This window comes from Lathyrus oleraceus, chromosome 5, assembly GCF_024323335.1.
Source record: "Lathyrus oleraceus cultivar Zhongwan6 chromosome 5, CAAS_Psat_ZW6_1.0, whole genome shotgun sequence".
NCBI lineage: Eukaryota > Viridiplantae > Streptophyta > Magnoliopsida > Fabales > Fabaceae > Lathyrus > Lathyrus oleraceus.
This window is the reverse complement of record NC_066583.1, coordinates 473,024,645-473,032,865: the sequence shown is the minus strand read 5'-3', so window position 1 is coordinate 473,032,865 and position 8,221 is coordinate 473,024,645. Positions and strand designations below refer to the sequence as shown.

Below are 8,221 nucleotides of genomic sequence, written 5' to 3'. Positions count from 1 at the left end.
GAGACATTAAATCCACTGGCCCAGTCACTAGATTTATATTTCCTTTTGCTCTTATCTTTTTTAGACATTTCATCTATCAATAACCCTATTTAATAGTTATGTCTATGCCCCATATTCGGACACAATAATAATAATTAACAGTGTCTCTGCATCAGTTTTTGTTTGGTCTAAAAAGGACATTTTAGATTCAATTTATACAACTTGTTGTAAGTAGAGGGGTCAAAAAAGTCCTAAATGATAAAGCTCTAATAATTAGGCCTCTATTTGGCCCCATTTTTTTAGGCTTCCTACTAAATCAATAACTCTTTGGCCCCTTATTTTTAAGCCCCCTCATATTTTTGTTTTTTAAAGGGTCTAAATGAGGGGCTCAAAATATAATTTATTTGAAACAACATATTTTATTTTTTTAAATAAATATTTTTGAAAACTATTTTTTTCGAAAAAATCTTATTTTCTAAAAATAAAAAAAATCAATTTTTTTAAATAAAAAAAATCATTTTTTTTAAAAAATAAACATAATCGATTTTTTTTAAAGTATTAAAATTTTTAGTTTTTTTTAAAAAAAAATGATATTTTTGAAAAAAAAATTCAAAAAAAAAATAAATAGATTTTTTTCGTAAAAAAAACTAATTAATTTTTTAAAATGAGAAAGGCGGTTTTTCTTTAAAAATAAAAAATCTATTTTTTTGGAAAAAAAAGTCAATTCATTTTTAAAAGAAAAAATTATTTTTTTTGAAAAAGAATATCAATTTTATTTTGAAAATAAACAATCGATTTTTTTCGAGAAAAAAGTCGATTTTTTTGAAAAAAAAAAGGTGATTTGTTTCTGAAAAAAAAACCGAATATTTTCGAAAATAAAAGAAAACTGACTTTTTTCGAAAATAGAAAAAAAAATTCAAAGTTTTTTCTAAAATAAAAAAAATGATTTTTTCCAAAAAATTGAATCGATTTTTTAAATAAAAAAATTTAATTTTATTTGAAACAAAATCGAATTTTTCCTAAAATAAAAAAGTTGATATTTTTTGAAAAAAATGCTTTTTATGAAAATAAAATAATAAAAGAATTTTTTCTTTAAAAAAAAAGTCAATTTTTTTTCTTTAAAAAATCAAATTTAAAAAATGATGGGGCCTTAAGGCTTTACTTGATATTTATGGGCCTTTAGTTTAGGGGGCTTATATATTTTGAAGCTCATTTATTTTTAGAATTTTGGATCCCCTATATTTTGGGGCCTTAAAAGTTAGGCACCGGCCCTATAAATTAAATTGACTGCTCTAATAGTAAGAAGTTGAGTCTTGAAACACAATAAATCAATAAATAAGAGGCTTTCATTTGTCAGTTTAATAATGTTCCAAATTGCATTATTTCGTACTAGTTCCTATACAGACAATGAAGATGACAGTAATTACTCTTTTGTCCAAATGAATTTATTTTTATTCAATGCCATTCTTGGGATCGGATCTTAATAGGGGCGGGAGATAATCACTGCACCCCTCATTTTTATATCTCTAAGTAATAAATGTTATGTTTTTCAACATTATTTAAAACGGCTTATTAAAAAAAACTAATATTTATAATAAATTATACCTTCAATAAAGTTACAGAACACCATAAACAAAACAATCCGGAAGGGAGAAAACATTCGATAGAGTTAGCGGTGTATAAATAGTAAAGAATAATACATTTCATGCAATCATTAATCACATGAATATCATTCATAATAATGAACCAATTACAATAATAACTCGATCACAAAGCAGGTATGTATGCAATGCATCAATTCCTCACTTTACATGTGGTACAATTTACACATCAAAGGTATGTTATTGACTTAGTCCACTCACCAATGGTTCCTCTTCGGACCTGGTTCCCGTTCAAACCATAAACATGATTTATCCCCATATTGAATCAATAACGTGTCATTGATTCTGTAAGACCCCAACTTTGACCCTAAGATCCCTCATGCAATTTCATCATAAGCATTAGCATTGGGATCATACATTGACATCCTCCTTACCCCTCCTTCATTGGGTTTGTTTTGGGAGAGATCACCAAACACTTTGTGATTGTATCATACTTGTATTTTATCATTTTACTAACCAAAATACCAAAAATATGCCTTTGCATTTACCTAACTCTTTTGTAGGTAGGACATGATCTCCATTGATCTATCAAGTTAATATCTAGGGTTTGAGACCCTCATGTCAAAGAGCACAACCATGAATTGGTACAAGAATGGTTATGAGCATCATATATGAGTCCCAATGATTTCTACATGTTATATTGATCAAGTTTTCTTCAAGAGTTTGAAGGTGATTTGCCTTGGAAATCCTAGTTTGACTGGGTATCTTGAGTAACTTCTTCAACAAGCTACCTCATCAATTGATCAAATTTATCATGGGACACTTCAAAATTCATCCTCTTATGCATATATGATCCACCATGAGCCTAGAAAGTCAAGAGAATTGAATATTAGCAAGTTGGTTGATGGTGGTTGGCCAGATGAATTCATCTAATCAAAACCGGATCTCCCTAGATCCTATCTCCTATAATTTTCACCATATGAAAATGATTCCAAGAGCAAAGTCACTCTAAATGATATTCCAAACAACTTTCTTGTTTAGACCTAGATCTAGTTTTTCTTGGAAAATCATTTTCTATGTTGAAACATTATAGGTCATTTTGTCTAAACCCTAATTTGAAAGTCAACTTCCCAAGGCCATAACTTGCTCAATTTTTATGAAATGAAATATTTCCAAGTTGAAAAATCAAATTCAAGATGTCTACTTCAACTTTTATGTTTGGAGTGAGAGCTAATTCAACTTTTACGAGCATATGATATGAGGCTACATTATAGGTCACTTTTGACCTATACCATTGAACAAGTGATTTTTCCAAACTTCAAAAATGCATAACTCTATCATTTCAAATCCAAATTACATGAAATTGGTTACCATTTTGAAGGTTTTTGAATGAGCTACAACTTTTATGAAGACACTTTTCTCATTTGAAGCTCATATAAAAAGTTAAGCAAGGTGGAATATTGAGATATATGACTTGACACTTACAAAAAATTTCAACATGTTGAAATTTCCAAACTTCCACCTCAAAATTCAACATGATACAATCTTCAAATGGAAAAATGTTGAACATTAAAGTTGTTCCTCTTGATCTAACCTTTCCAAAAAGTCTAATTTTATCTATTTTGGACAAAAAATGCTAGGGATGCGCATGGCATGAATATGGTATCATCATTTGGCAAAGATCAAACTTAAAATCTTCACACACACTTGCCTTGCAATCCAAGTTGATTTCAGACTCTCTTACACTCATTTGTGGACCTAAAGCAATGATCTCATGGGCCTGTACACGCCCATGCACCCATGCATCATCAATTGCCAAATTTGGAAAGTGATTTGGAAGGTGCAAATATCATGAGCTACAACTATAAATAGAGACCTCTAGCATCATAATTCAACACGCATTTGCGCCAGCTTTGATCCTAAACCCCTAACCCTTCCATTTGAGAGGATAATCCTGAGAATTTCATCTTGAAATTGAGTTTGAATCTCACTGTTTTGAGATTCAAAACTCCAGGGATCCAAGACCTTTTGTGCATTTCATTCTACTCCTGCAAGCATTCTGAGTGAGATCAAACACAAGCCAAGGCAAGAACAGTTGAATCCAGACCTACATTGAAGGTATTTTCCAGAAAATTTCATCTCTTTGATTCTCTCTCAATCTTGCTTAATTCTCTTGATTCTTTGGTTGTCTGAAGTCTTACCAATGTAGGCAAGAAGATTGAGTTGCTTAGAGGTCAAATCAAAGCAACTCAATTGACATACCTCAAAATTCAACTCCTCATATCTTTTTATATGTTAGGAGTTAGTTAAAATTGAGGTGATATTCATGATCTATACCATTTTTCCTTTCAGATCATGTCCTCTTTTTTCATTTTTGATGTGGTGATGAATGGACCAGTCCGGCCAAGGTCGCCTGAGAAGACGACCGGCGCTTTGCTCCGACAATGAGGTGGCAAGGTCCAGAGCCATTGGATTGATTCAAATTGTTTTAATCAGGGACGTTGCTTGTAATGACCAAATGTGTGGCGCGCTGACTAGCGTGTACCATGGAACGCGCGTTTCTCACCACTTGATATGCCACCTCAATTAATGAGGCAGATCAAGTGGTCCACGTTTTTTTGATTTTTTTATTTTAATTTTTATTCCTTTGATTTTCATTAATTCATATTAATTTTAATATTGATCCAAAAAATATGTGAGTTTCACCAAAAAAATTCAAAAAAATTTCTTTCATATTCTTACTTAAAATTATTTTTTGGATCATTATTAATATTTTTCATGATTTAATTGATTTTTCATTTGTTTTTAATTGTTTAAAAATACTTTTAAGTCTTTTAAAATTCTGAAAAAATTTCTCCAAGGTCCTTTGACCTTGTTTGACCTATGATAAATCTCATGGTCATTTATTTGGTGTTTTGATGAGGTTTTAGGAATTTGATAAACCATATTTAATTTAAATGCATTATTTTAGTATTTTTTTTAATTAGAATAAATGCCAAATAATTTTGTTGACCAGTTCTGATAACTTGTTGGTGTTTGACTCTTGTTGTTGGACCTTGGTCATGGTTGATTTGACTTTGTCAAATTAATATCATTGGATTTAGGGGATTGATGGAATGTACATTCCATCTCCCAAAATGAATGAATGATATTAATTTGGTAAAAGTCCTCATTTGACCAATTTGAGATTTCCTCTATTCCCCTCCCTATTCATCTTATTCCTCTTCTTTATGCATTCATCTCATTTGGCCTATGATATCTCAAAGTCCTAAAGCTAGTTGATTGAAAGATTAACATGAGTATGGATGAGATTAGGCCACACCTTTTGCACATTCTTTTTTGTGTGTGGTATGTTTCATGAGCATAGTTCATAATACTATGTCTCTAACATGCATTAACACCAAAATTCTATTGTCCGACCTCAGATAGTTGTGACTTCTACATAAGTCCAATTACGATTGCTTAACATAGCGCTAAATTTGTGACAAAAAAGGCATAACATTCTAGTTAGTGAGATTATAAGTCTCCCCTCTTTCATGGTATTGTATGGAAACTTGGTCTTTTTTCCTTCCTTTGGAAGATGTATTGGTTCAAGGATCCATGCTTGTGATAAGTGGGTTGAGTGTTCTCCAAAGAATGTCTAAGAATGAAAAGCAAAAACAATACTAACTTCTAACCTATTAACAACTAACTTTTAATTTCAAGCCCTTTACTTTAATGTCATTTAATTCTAGCTTGTATACATTTGTCATTGTTCATATCATTCTAATTGTTTATGTTAATGCAGTTTTCACTTTGTCCATTTGGACCATACTGTGTGATATATTTTGTTTGTGTATACTTTGTTTGTTTGTGTGGTCTTTGACCATTAATGTACATACTAACAACAAAAACCCTAAAAAACTTTTTGTGTGGACTGTTGGCTTGATCTTGGATAAATGGACTTAGAATTTAGGCAACATTCTTATGCTAAAGGACTTGGCCAAAGCCAATTTATTGGGAAACCAAGTGCTTACAATTTGAAACTTCATCTGATACATCATTCAAGATCTCTCTAAGTTCATCTGCAACATGACACTAAACAAAGAATCCAATAACCAACTTTCTTTTTTTGAGAATATTTTTAAAATTTTAAAGACTATGATGATTCCGTTGCTCTCTTATTTCGTCTAGTTTTTTATTCAGCAATCCCAAAGTTTTTTTTTTTTTCAAATAAGTAAAAAAAATCATGACACTAAACAAAGACTCTTATAGATCAGATAAAATCGTAAATACCCCTTTTTCCTACTACTCTTTCAATATATAATCGAGTTGTTTTGAATTGCATATCGAACTCAGAGTGCCATGTTTTTTTTACTTCATATTGGCGTAGGCATAATCTTCTTTTTTTCTATAAATAAGAATCATTGGCGCCAAGCGTGAGAGGATGCTAGACGTTTGGTAATTTCTCCTCCTAGCAAAATCAAAGATGTCATTGAAGCGGTTAATCCTACATATATTGTCTTTACTTCTGCTTCTACAAATTGCATAATATTAAAAATAGTCAATCCAAATAGAACATCTCCACCTAGAGAATTTATAAACAAATATAAATTTTTGTACCTTTTCTCTAAACTGAGATATATCATCATACCACAAACTTGATTTGATATTTCACTCTCAACCTCTTGACCTAAAAAAGTAGTATTTCGAAAAAAAGTTGATGGTATAAGTCAATCCAAAAAGCTTCATCATCGTCGGGAACTTCAAAGCCTACCTTTGGAACACCTACTGGCATAAAAAAATAATCAAGTTGACAGTTGTCTATCAACTAGATTGTGCTTTGGTGTGAAGTTGTGTTATACCCCCAGTCAGATAATATAAAAAAAAAAGAATAAATGAATAATGAATAAAGGAAAGTTTTTATGAATAGGTCAGTCATTCTTGGATATGCCTCTACTGCTATTATTATTACGTGTTATTGGACGACTAATGAATTTAATTCTTTAAAATAGAATGAAAGAAGGTTACAACCAACAAAATTCTATTAAATCCATATAGTAGAAATAAATCAAATCTATTTCTTTCTACTATATTATCTATTACGGTAGGATAAAAATAGAATATTTTAGTAAAAATAAGAGTGAATATGGAGGAACCAATCTATCATTTTCTTTTCATACGGATATATGGATATCAATCTATAGATAGATATGGAATGTCAATTCCATGGCATCCATATTTCATCTAAATTTATTCTCTTTGTATTGGTTCCAATCAATCTGAAATAATGAAAAAGCAACACAATTTTTATTCTTCTTATTTTCATTCTTAACTAATAAATAAAAAGAAAGAATCTTTTTAGTATTCCAAAATTTAATTTGATTAAATTGAATAGAAATATTCAAAATAATTAGGTTTGGAATAGTAATTTGTTTCCAATTATCTGGATTCCCGATATATCAAGATGACAACAATCTCAATATTTGTTTGATTTAAATAGTTTTTTTTTCAATATTATATATACATGGAATATATTACACCACTGGAATACAATAGAAATTCTAAATCTAGATAAAAATTTATTTCATTAATTAGTATTAATAAAATAGTTCAAAACTAGAAGAACCCAACTAGAAAACAATTGAGTCAGTTTGATGCCTTAACTCAATTAGTATTACCTTTAGAGTCCACTTCTTCCTCATACTACAAGGGAAAGGGAAAATGTAAAAACTACCATTAAAACAGCCCAAGTAAGACTTATTATATTCATGTCAATTATGTCTCTTATCTATATCAATATGAATCAATTCTTTTATTAATTCTTTTTTTTATTGTTTACTCATTTTTCTTGTATTCCTTTTGTTTTTGTTTTTCATTAAAAATTGGATATTATCTTATAATAATAGTGAAATCGCTGGTACAAAGTCAAAAAAGGATTCCATTCTATCCTAACACCATTGACGAAACATCCAATTAGAACAACTAGCAAGTTCTTATCAGATTTTGAATAGAATTGAAAAATGGAAGCATAAATAAATAAAAATATACTTATAAGTAGTAAGGTAATGAATCATACTAATAGGTAGGAATACAAATACCTATATTTTATTTCCCCTTTCATCAAGTAAAAAAGAAAGAATCAAGATAGATTCCTTTGCATCTCTTAGTTCCCTTGGATCTAATCCTTATTGTATCCCATCATGATTCGTTCTCTAAAAAAATTGAAAAACAACCTATTAAATTCTTATACTATGGATTACCCAAAAGAAAGAGTTTTCTTTTTCTTAGATTGGAAATCGAATATAATTATATTTTTTTTATTATTTTGTCGATCAGGCGACACCTGGATTTGAACTGGGGAAAAAGGATTTGCAGTCCCCTGCCTTACCACTCGGCCATGTCGCCCAAATGATAAAAAAAAATAGATTAGAATATAAAAAAACTAACGTATACCTTTTCGGTCACAAAAAAAGTAACGTATACCTTTTCGGTCACAAAAAAATATCAACCGTTAATTACAAATTCCGGAAAAATTAAGGAATCTTCATTTTTTCTTAATGAGAAAAAAAAAGATATAAATTAATACATAAAAAATCAATATTATTATATCTTTTTTTATAATCCTTCTCTATTTCCATTGAAACACGAACTGTTAATAT

The 8,221-nt window shown here is 29.8% G+C and overlaps 1 non-coding gene across 1 annotated transcript; it reads right to left on the bottom strand.

Moving 5' to 3' along the window:
• Positions 1-7,896: 7,896 nt before the first annotated feature.
• Positions 7,897-7,967, bottom strand: TRNAC-GCA (transfer RNA cysteine (anticodon GCA)). The gene has a single exon. It is a non-coding gene; the product is annotated as a tRNA-Cys (tRNA).
• Between the last annotated feature and the right edge of the window lie 254 nt (positions 7,968-8,221).